The following is an 8,534-nucleotide window of genomic DNA, read 5'->3' on the forward strand; positions in this document are numbered from 1 at the left end:
GAGCCTTTGGACTCTGGGACTTAAAACAGTAGCCCCATGGTTCTCAGTCCTTTGTACTTGGACTGAATTATATATTGGCTTTTCTGGTTCTCCAGCCTGCAGACAACAACCATGCAAGCACATTTCTGTAATAAATCTCTTCTTATATATATCTGTATGTATTCCTATTGGTTTTGTTTCTCTGAAGTCAGTTTCTTTGACTGATACAGAAAGCATGCATATTCAGTTTTGTTTTTTTTTTCTTCCAGCTGTTCTTGAAGAGAATCCATAGAAGAGTTTTGACTACAGTATTTTTCTATATATTCATTAGATTAACTTGTTAAACTGTATCATTCTAATCATCTGTAAATTTACAGATTAGTTGATTGATTAATCTATTAATTGCTAAAATAGGTTAAAATGTGTCTCTCTCAAGGTAAATTTCTAAATTTATACTTTAAGTTTGGTTAGTTTTTTGCTTTATATATTTTGAACTTAGGTTATTAAATACAGTGTTAAATTTGTTATGTCTTTCAAGTGAATTTAACTTTTCGCCTCAATTTTACATACTATAGAAGGCACTTCTCCCTATATGTTTTGTTTTTTCTTATCCTAACTCAGGACTATAATTATTACTTCTTTGCAGATGACTTCCCTTATCTGTATTCTAAATTGTAACCTCTTCCCAGAAATATATTGCTGCATTTCCAACAACTTGCTAGATATTTTCACTAGTATATTCCATTAGAATGTACAGTCTGTACATTCAAGTACAGTCTGTCCCCAAATTAAATAACCATGTTCCTTCTTAAACCTACTCCTCTTTCTATTTTATCTCTTTCAATAGTGTCCTTTTGTGTAAGACACTCACGCTTATAACATGACCTTTTCACTCTGTCTTGTATTTGTATTTGCGATTTAGTTGTTAAGTGCTATTGATTCTACCTCTACAGCGTAATTGTGATCAGTACATACACTCTGCATCAACAGTTGAAGGTCCTCAATACTTTCTCCTTGATCATTGCAAATCAACCTGATTTCCCTACTTCCAGCATCAACTCCACCTGTGTTTTTTATACGTTAGCTTGCAGATCAAACTTTCTGAACAAATATTTATATCATATAATGTCTCTTTAAAAAGAACTTAATAGCATAGTGATTAAATATATGGCTTTGGAATCTGATGGTCTTCTTATACTAGAGGTCTTCTGTTTGTTTCCTGGTCTATTCAGATCCATTCTGTGTTCATTTCCACCTTGCTTTAGCCTGCAACAAGGGGCTGAAGTGTCATGCACTGTCATATTCCTCCTGCTCTTTAGCTTCTTTTAGATTGTTTTTTCACCCTGTCTTGTCCTTGCAGTCTTGGGTTGACTGTGTTCTACTGCCAAAAGCCAAAGCTCCCATCAGTGTGGTCTTCTTGCAGTGCCCTCCTTCCAGTTTCTGGTAATAGTTTCTTTCCTGTATGCCTTCAGATATAGGGATAGAACCATCTCTCCCTCCATCCTATCACTAGGGCACTGCACTATCCCAAGTAGTTTGCCTACATGGTATCTTTATAGGTAATCCCTCCGTTAAACTCTTGTGTATTATGCTGACTTTATTGTACCATCTTTTTCCTGATTGGAAATTATCTTTCATCCTGGCCTCGCCACTTACTACTGGATAAATTTGGGGAATTTATTTAATGTTTTTGAGTCTTATTTCGTCATCTGGAATATGGACTAAGTAATTATCTAGAAAAGTTATTGTGTCATATATAATAATAATATATTATTTATAAAATAAAATAGAAAATCTTTAGCTTTTAGTTAAAGATATGTCAGAGGGAAAGGAAAGGCAAAAAGTATTCTCCTTTTCAGTATAATAGGCAGATAATGCTGGGACACACACTACAGAGATATATAGAAGCCCTCCAGTGGAATTGAGCCATAGTTGTCCACAATGAAAACCAGCTCAATAAAGGACTCTTAAACTGGCTCTTCCTCTTTGCCTGTTTTTGCTATTCAGTCTTTCCACTCCTCTATATTTGATTGTTTTCCCAAAGAAACACTTTGTATGTGAACCCTTACTTCAGGCTCTTTTTTCAAGGGAATCCCAAGCCAACACAAAATTACTGGGGTTAATTTTTGGGTAATGTAGTCAAAAGATTTTTTGGTTGTAAGGTAAAGATCAAGCTCTGGTCACTAACGCGTTGTGTCTGAGAATTGTGGAAGCTAATATTTTACTCTTCTGCAAAAAGCATTTCTTGTTCCTTAAACTTTTATCACCAACATTTTATCAACATTTATTACCAACTTTTGGGACTGGGAGAAAATAAAAACTATACGTCTATATGTAGTGGTATTGACTCTGTGGTAAAGGTAAAGGTAGTAAAGATATAAAACTCAGTGTGTAACATTACCAGGTAAATGATGGAATATTTTGGTATTGGCAGTTAATGTTTAATTTTGTTGACATAAATATAGTTGTTTCATTTGGAAATATCTAATTTGTGGTGGTATCAAGCCAGTTTTATATGATGTCATTTATTATGTGGCACAAATTTTCCATTACTGTATGAATTTTTATATACACTAAAAGGCAGAGTGCTCTAAATCACAGCAAAAAGTCCATAATAAAATGTTACTCTTTTTGGAATTTATATCTTATTTTTGCTAGTTTTGACTGGATTATAGTCTAATATGCGTTCAATGTAATTTAACAAATATTTACAGAGTGACAGTACAGTGTAACTGGATGCCTATACTTCAACAATTCTTTATCCCTGAGCTCAGTATCTGGTTTATGAAGACTGAGCATCTGATTTAAAAATAACATTGAATATAGGAAAAGCATAAAGCTTGAACAGATCAGGTCCCGATTTTCTTAAAGTCTGTTAATGTAATAACAAGAGAGTATCAGTGTTATACAGCAAAAGATAGATAAACAACAGATAAATAAATAAATATTTTTAAATATGTCAGACCTCAGTGACTTACATTTCCCTTCTAAAGCCTAATGGTATAAAACACTCTGGAATCCAACAGTGTGGCAAATATCCTATTCTGCACACACTGTATTTCTCACCAAGCTACCGATGCACCTCCATAAACAACTAGACAGTCAGTGAGAAGCTATGTTTATTTACTCACTTATAGCTGTTTCTAGTGCACCTTTGTCATAGCTTCTTTGCTGATTCAATAGCAATTCTGATTGAAAACAATCAGTAATCTTTCCTACTACTCTTGAGAATGGTCATTACCTCTGGAGAAGGAGAGAGGAAAATATGATGATTGGGAGAAGAATAATTGAGTAGTATCTATAATATTTATTTTGTTAAAAATATGAAGCAAATATAGTAAAAGTTAATAATTAACAACTTAGCATTGGGTTTTTAGGGGTAAAAATTAGGATATAAGCTAATTTTTATGTGGCACATGGATCCTGAATACAGAAGCTAAAAAAAACAGTATGAAGCTTATTTTCACTGTACTACATGGTAGTATAGAGGTAGGCAGTTCTGCTTCACAAACAAGATCAAGAGATAATCTGGCTTTCTTATGTTTTAAGCTCTACCATTCAAATGGGTGTTTGCCTAAATTGGATTGTTGGAACTGGCACATCAGCAGTGCTTCCATCTCTAGCATAGGAGAAGGCAAATAAGCAATAGAAAGCAGGCAATTTTCTTTTAGGGAAACTAAGAGGACATTGTACATATCACCATTTTAAAAGATTTATTTATTAGAGAGAGAGAGAGAGAGAGAGAGAGAGAGAAAGACAGAGAGAGCACAAGTGTGAGGGGCAGAGGGAGAAGGAGAGAGAATGTCAAGCAGATTCCACACTGAGTGTGGAGCCCAGCTCGGAGCTCAGTCTCTCAACCCTGAGTTCACGACCTGAGCTGAAACCAAGAGTCAGATGCTTAACCCACTGGACTCCCTAGGCACCCCTGTACATATCACTTTTACTCATATTCTACTTGCAAAGACTAAGTCCTTGTCCACATGCAGTACAAGGAGATTATCAAATATGATCTTTAGTTGGGCAGCTATATGTGTACTGCTAAAGCTCTGAGAACAGGACTTAGTTTCTATTATAAAAAGAAAGGTCAGAATGAAATCTAGGGGGAAATTAGTTATTCCCGTAATGCGTGTCAATTACATTATGTATTGTTAAACTGTGTTATATGTTAAACATTTCTATTTTTCTTAAGTTTGAAATTTAAAACTTGATAAATAGTTTGTTAATCATTTAAGGATCTGAATTAATTTAGTAAGAACATATCTTGCCATCTAATATACTTCGTGGTTGTTGCTTTTCATTATTAAAGTGATAGAAGGGGTGAACAGTTTAGACATAATATATCTGAATTTCTGTAAGGCATTAAACAATATATTTAAAATATTATGGGATACTGAAGACCAAATGAATTACAGATTGGCATATTAAGAGTTAATTAATCACCATTCCCAAGTATATTATTAATAGATCATAGTGAATCTAGAGGGCAGTTATCGATGGTATCTTACAGAGTTTCATCTTGAATTATTCAATAAATGTTGCAGAGGTGAAAATGAGGTGGGGAGAGAAAAGTGAACTGATAGCTATTATGGGTCTTCTGGGTAGGCACTGCTGAAATTTAAATGTGGAATGTAACCTATTACATGTATAATTTATTAAATTTTATTATTAAAAGCAGACAAATGTTATCACAGTTTTACAGGTAAAAGTGATTATGTAACTGTCATGAAAGTTAAGTTTACTGTATCTATGGAAGAGAAAGTTTAGGATAGCCAAAATATTGAATGTGTAGTCAGAATTAGGAACTAAAAGTAGCATATGAATTTATATAGATTTTGAGATATTGATTGTGTTAAAAATGTATACATTTTAAAACAGTTGATAACTCAGTCGATAGTCAGTTGTAGTTGCCAAAAACAACAGAAGCTATTGCAAATGTTATCTGTAGAATCTTTGATACTATCCAGAACATGGGGGTTAACATCCGTGTAATATTCTGTTTTACTCCCGTAGTTTGGCCTATTGCATTCAGTTTGAGAGTCTGCGTATTAAGAGACATTTTAACTGCCTGTAATGTGTCTGGACTAAAGGGATCAGAATCAAGGGATATTTGGAAATTACGCTGTATGTAGAATGATAGGACCAAGAATGTTAAATGTGTAAAATATTGTCTTAAAAATTTGAAGGATTTTCCTGGAAAATATGCACTATATTATTTATATCCTGTGTCACTTGGATATCAAAATTAAACCCATTGGTTTATAGGTAAGCAGATAATGACTCATGTAAGGAAAACATTTCTAACAACTTTACAGTTATGGTTGTTCAGAAGTGTAAAGTTACTTCCTGTTGAGAAAAGAGTCCTTTTTTTTTTTTTTTGTATTTTAATGTTTTTTTTTTTATTATGTTAGTCACCATACAGTACATCCCTGGTTTCTGATGTAAAGTTTGAGGATTCATTAGTTGCGTATAACACCCAGTGCACCATGCAAAACGTGCCCTCCTTACTACCCATCACCAGTCTATCCCATCCCCCACCCCTCTCCCCTCTGAAGCCCTCAGTTTGTTTCTCATAGTCCATAGTCTCTCATGTTTCATTCCCCCTCCTGATTACCCCTCCTTTCTTTATCCCTTTCTTCCCCTACCGATCTTCCTAGTTCTTATGTTCCATAGATGAGAGAAATGATATGATAATTGTCTTTCTCTGCTTGACTTATTTCACTTAGCATTATCTCCTCCAGTGCCGTCCATGTTGCAGCAAGTGTTGAGAACTCGTTCTTTCTGATAGCTGAGTAATATTCCATTGTATATTTCTTATAGAGAATAGATCCCTCTCTAAAGTGTATCTGAATTTACTGATAGGTGGAAAAGGTAGTAGGTGCGTATCCTTTTAACTTCAAATCATAGGAAATAGTTCTATCCCATTCCATTTGTCTGTTATCTATCAGACACTGTTCATTGTTATCATGAAATAATAATGTATATATAATATATATGATATGTAATAAATATACATTCATCTTCTATGCAATTGTATCTTAGGTGATTTTGCAGAAGGGAAAATGGACCAAGAGAATTACAGGAAATACTATAGCATTTTTCCAGTAAAACTTGAAGACATGAAAGCAGAAGTTTTTTTCTGTTTTTTTTTTTTTTTTTTCTGAAAACATCTGATGTGGGAAGAATTCTCAGGCTCCCCATTCCATGGGTCTAAACTAGGGCATTTGTAAATGTCGGAAGGCATTTTTGGTTGCACAGTGAGCAAAAGATAGCAATAGAATTTATTGGGTAGGAGCCAGGGATGCTAGATATCCTTTTGAAACCCATTAAAAAACACTTTAGGGGATGTTCTCCCTTAGGAACTGACCTTTGTTTCACTTATTCAGGAAAAATAATAGTGATTAGTTTTGTTCCAGTTACATCTAGTGATAAGCAAACACATAGCCAATGCCCAGGACAGATGTAGTAAGGTGGAGAGGACTCGGGAGCAGAACATAAAACGCTTTGGCAGTGGCAGAGCTGGGCTTCTTCACATCCAGCAAAAAGTCTACTTTTTTTTCAAAGGCTTTGTGTTTTCTTAGGAAACTTTGGGAGGACTGAGAAATTTGTACTTTCAGGTGGTAATATGATGCATCATCTCCTTATTTAATCATCTAGATTTCTGTATACTTTTCTTTAAAAAAAAAATATAAGTCCCTTAATTATGTCTGCTTGTGTCTTTCTATTATCACACCAGTGTTTCTCAGGATAACCTGAATCACTCAGGAAAAGGACTAACTGAATCAATGTAGAGACATTTTAAAAATCAAAGTTTTCTTTGAATAGACAATCTGTGAAATGATCATTGAAATTATTAATTGAGTAAATACGAATTATTTATTCTATCTTATTGTTCGGTTGAATAGAGACCAGGGCTGAGACTCAGGAGAAATGTGTCCTATCAATATCAATTTGATCTCTAAAAAATTATCTTAATATGTTTTTGACTCTATCATATCATTGGAAGGTAGAGATAATAATTGTTACGTATTGTTTTTATGAAAATAAGACATTTTTAAATGCTATATAAAAGTAAGACTTTGTTATTAAAGACAGTTTTAGATTATTCAGAATAACAGATACTTGGTAGTTTTGCTTTCTCATTTCAAGATGCCAAATGTGGAACTAAATCTCCTTGGAATTATGGGATCATTTTATAATAATTTCAGATGTTGTAAAGAAAGACATATCTATGATAATGCACATAAGCTAGTCCAGTAAAAAAAACTAAAGAATGGATATTAAGCCCACTAACCTTGGGCTTTCTCCCCTCACAAGCAACACACACACAACAGAGCTTGTGACACTTCAAAATTCTCATTGAAATTCAGATTATAGTAGTAAATATAATAGAACAAACCACTGAAATCCATTCAGAGCACAGAAAAACAAATAAACAAAACACTAGGCTCCAGCATTGTCAGAACTGTACTGCTGAGTTAAGAAGTCAGGCAAGAAAATCAATTCTCTCTAACACATGAATTAAATGAATAAAAACTCAATATGAAGACAGAGGAAAAATAGCCCAGCATTCCTAAGCCAACCTCAAAATGCCCATTTAATGGGAGGAAGAAACAATATCCATCTGCATGGTTTTACTTATTTATTCAACTATTAATGACTAGAAATAGTATTAGGCATTTGAAATACAGAGGTACCTCCAATATGTGGCTTCTATTTTATTGGAAGTGCAAACATATGAGCAAATACAATGTGACGAAAGTTTTAATGAAGAATAAGGTGCATAGGAAACAATTTTAAGAGGCACCTAATCCAGATTGGGAGGGCTAGGGAAGGATTCTTGGAAGTGGTGACATCTGTGGAAAGCTGTGCCAGTTAAGAATGCATTAATCAGATGAAGTGGTGTAAGAGCTTAAGCACACAAAGTAGCAAGTGCACAAATGGGAGGTGAGAACCTTCGCTGGCTTGTAATGCAAAAAATGAAATAATTCAATATGGTTAAAGCATAGGATGGAAGCCAAGCAAGAAGTGAAGTTGGAGGTGACCATAGATCATGATGTGTGCATTTCTGAGTACTGTCAATGTGATGGAGAGTCAGGTATTTAAGGATCTTTGCAGGGAGTTGATGTTGTTAGATAAAGCATTGGTCACCATCTTGGTACAATTGATATGAGGATTTTCTAGGTATTATTGCATGCCAATCTTATTTTAATAAAAGTAACAGTAAATAGAGGAGTTGAAAGCTGTATTTTAGTACTCCCTATGTTTTGGTTAGGAATGTTATAAAGTTGGAAATCATGGTCTTCATATATACTGTACTGCTAATGAACCGTGAGGTAATGGAAAATATGATACTTTGAATCACTAATTCTTTTTCCTAGACCATCTTACTGCCAGAAAAATTTGCAATTCCACTTGTAAAATGTGGAATGTAAAAAGAAGTCATAACTTCTTTCTTTCAATCCACAGAAGCAGTAGGATTAATATGACAGTTCTACATCTCAGAACTGACGGGCAGCTTGTTTACTTAGATGTAGAATATTGATAACCTTACAACT

Source organism: Ursus americanus, chromosome 35 (genome assembly GCF_024610735.1).
Source record: "Ursus americanus isolate L20-20 chromosome 35, mUrsAme1.1.p, whole genome shotgun sequence".
In the NCBI taxonomy this organism is placed as follows: domain Eukaryota; kingdom Metazoa; phylum Chordata; class Mammalia; order Carnivora; family Ursidae; genus Ursus; species Ursus americanus.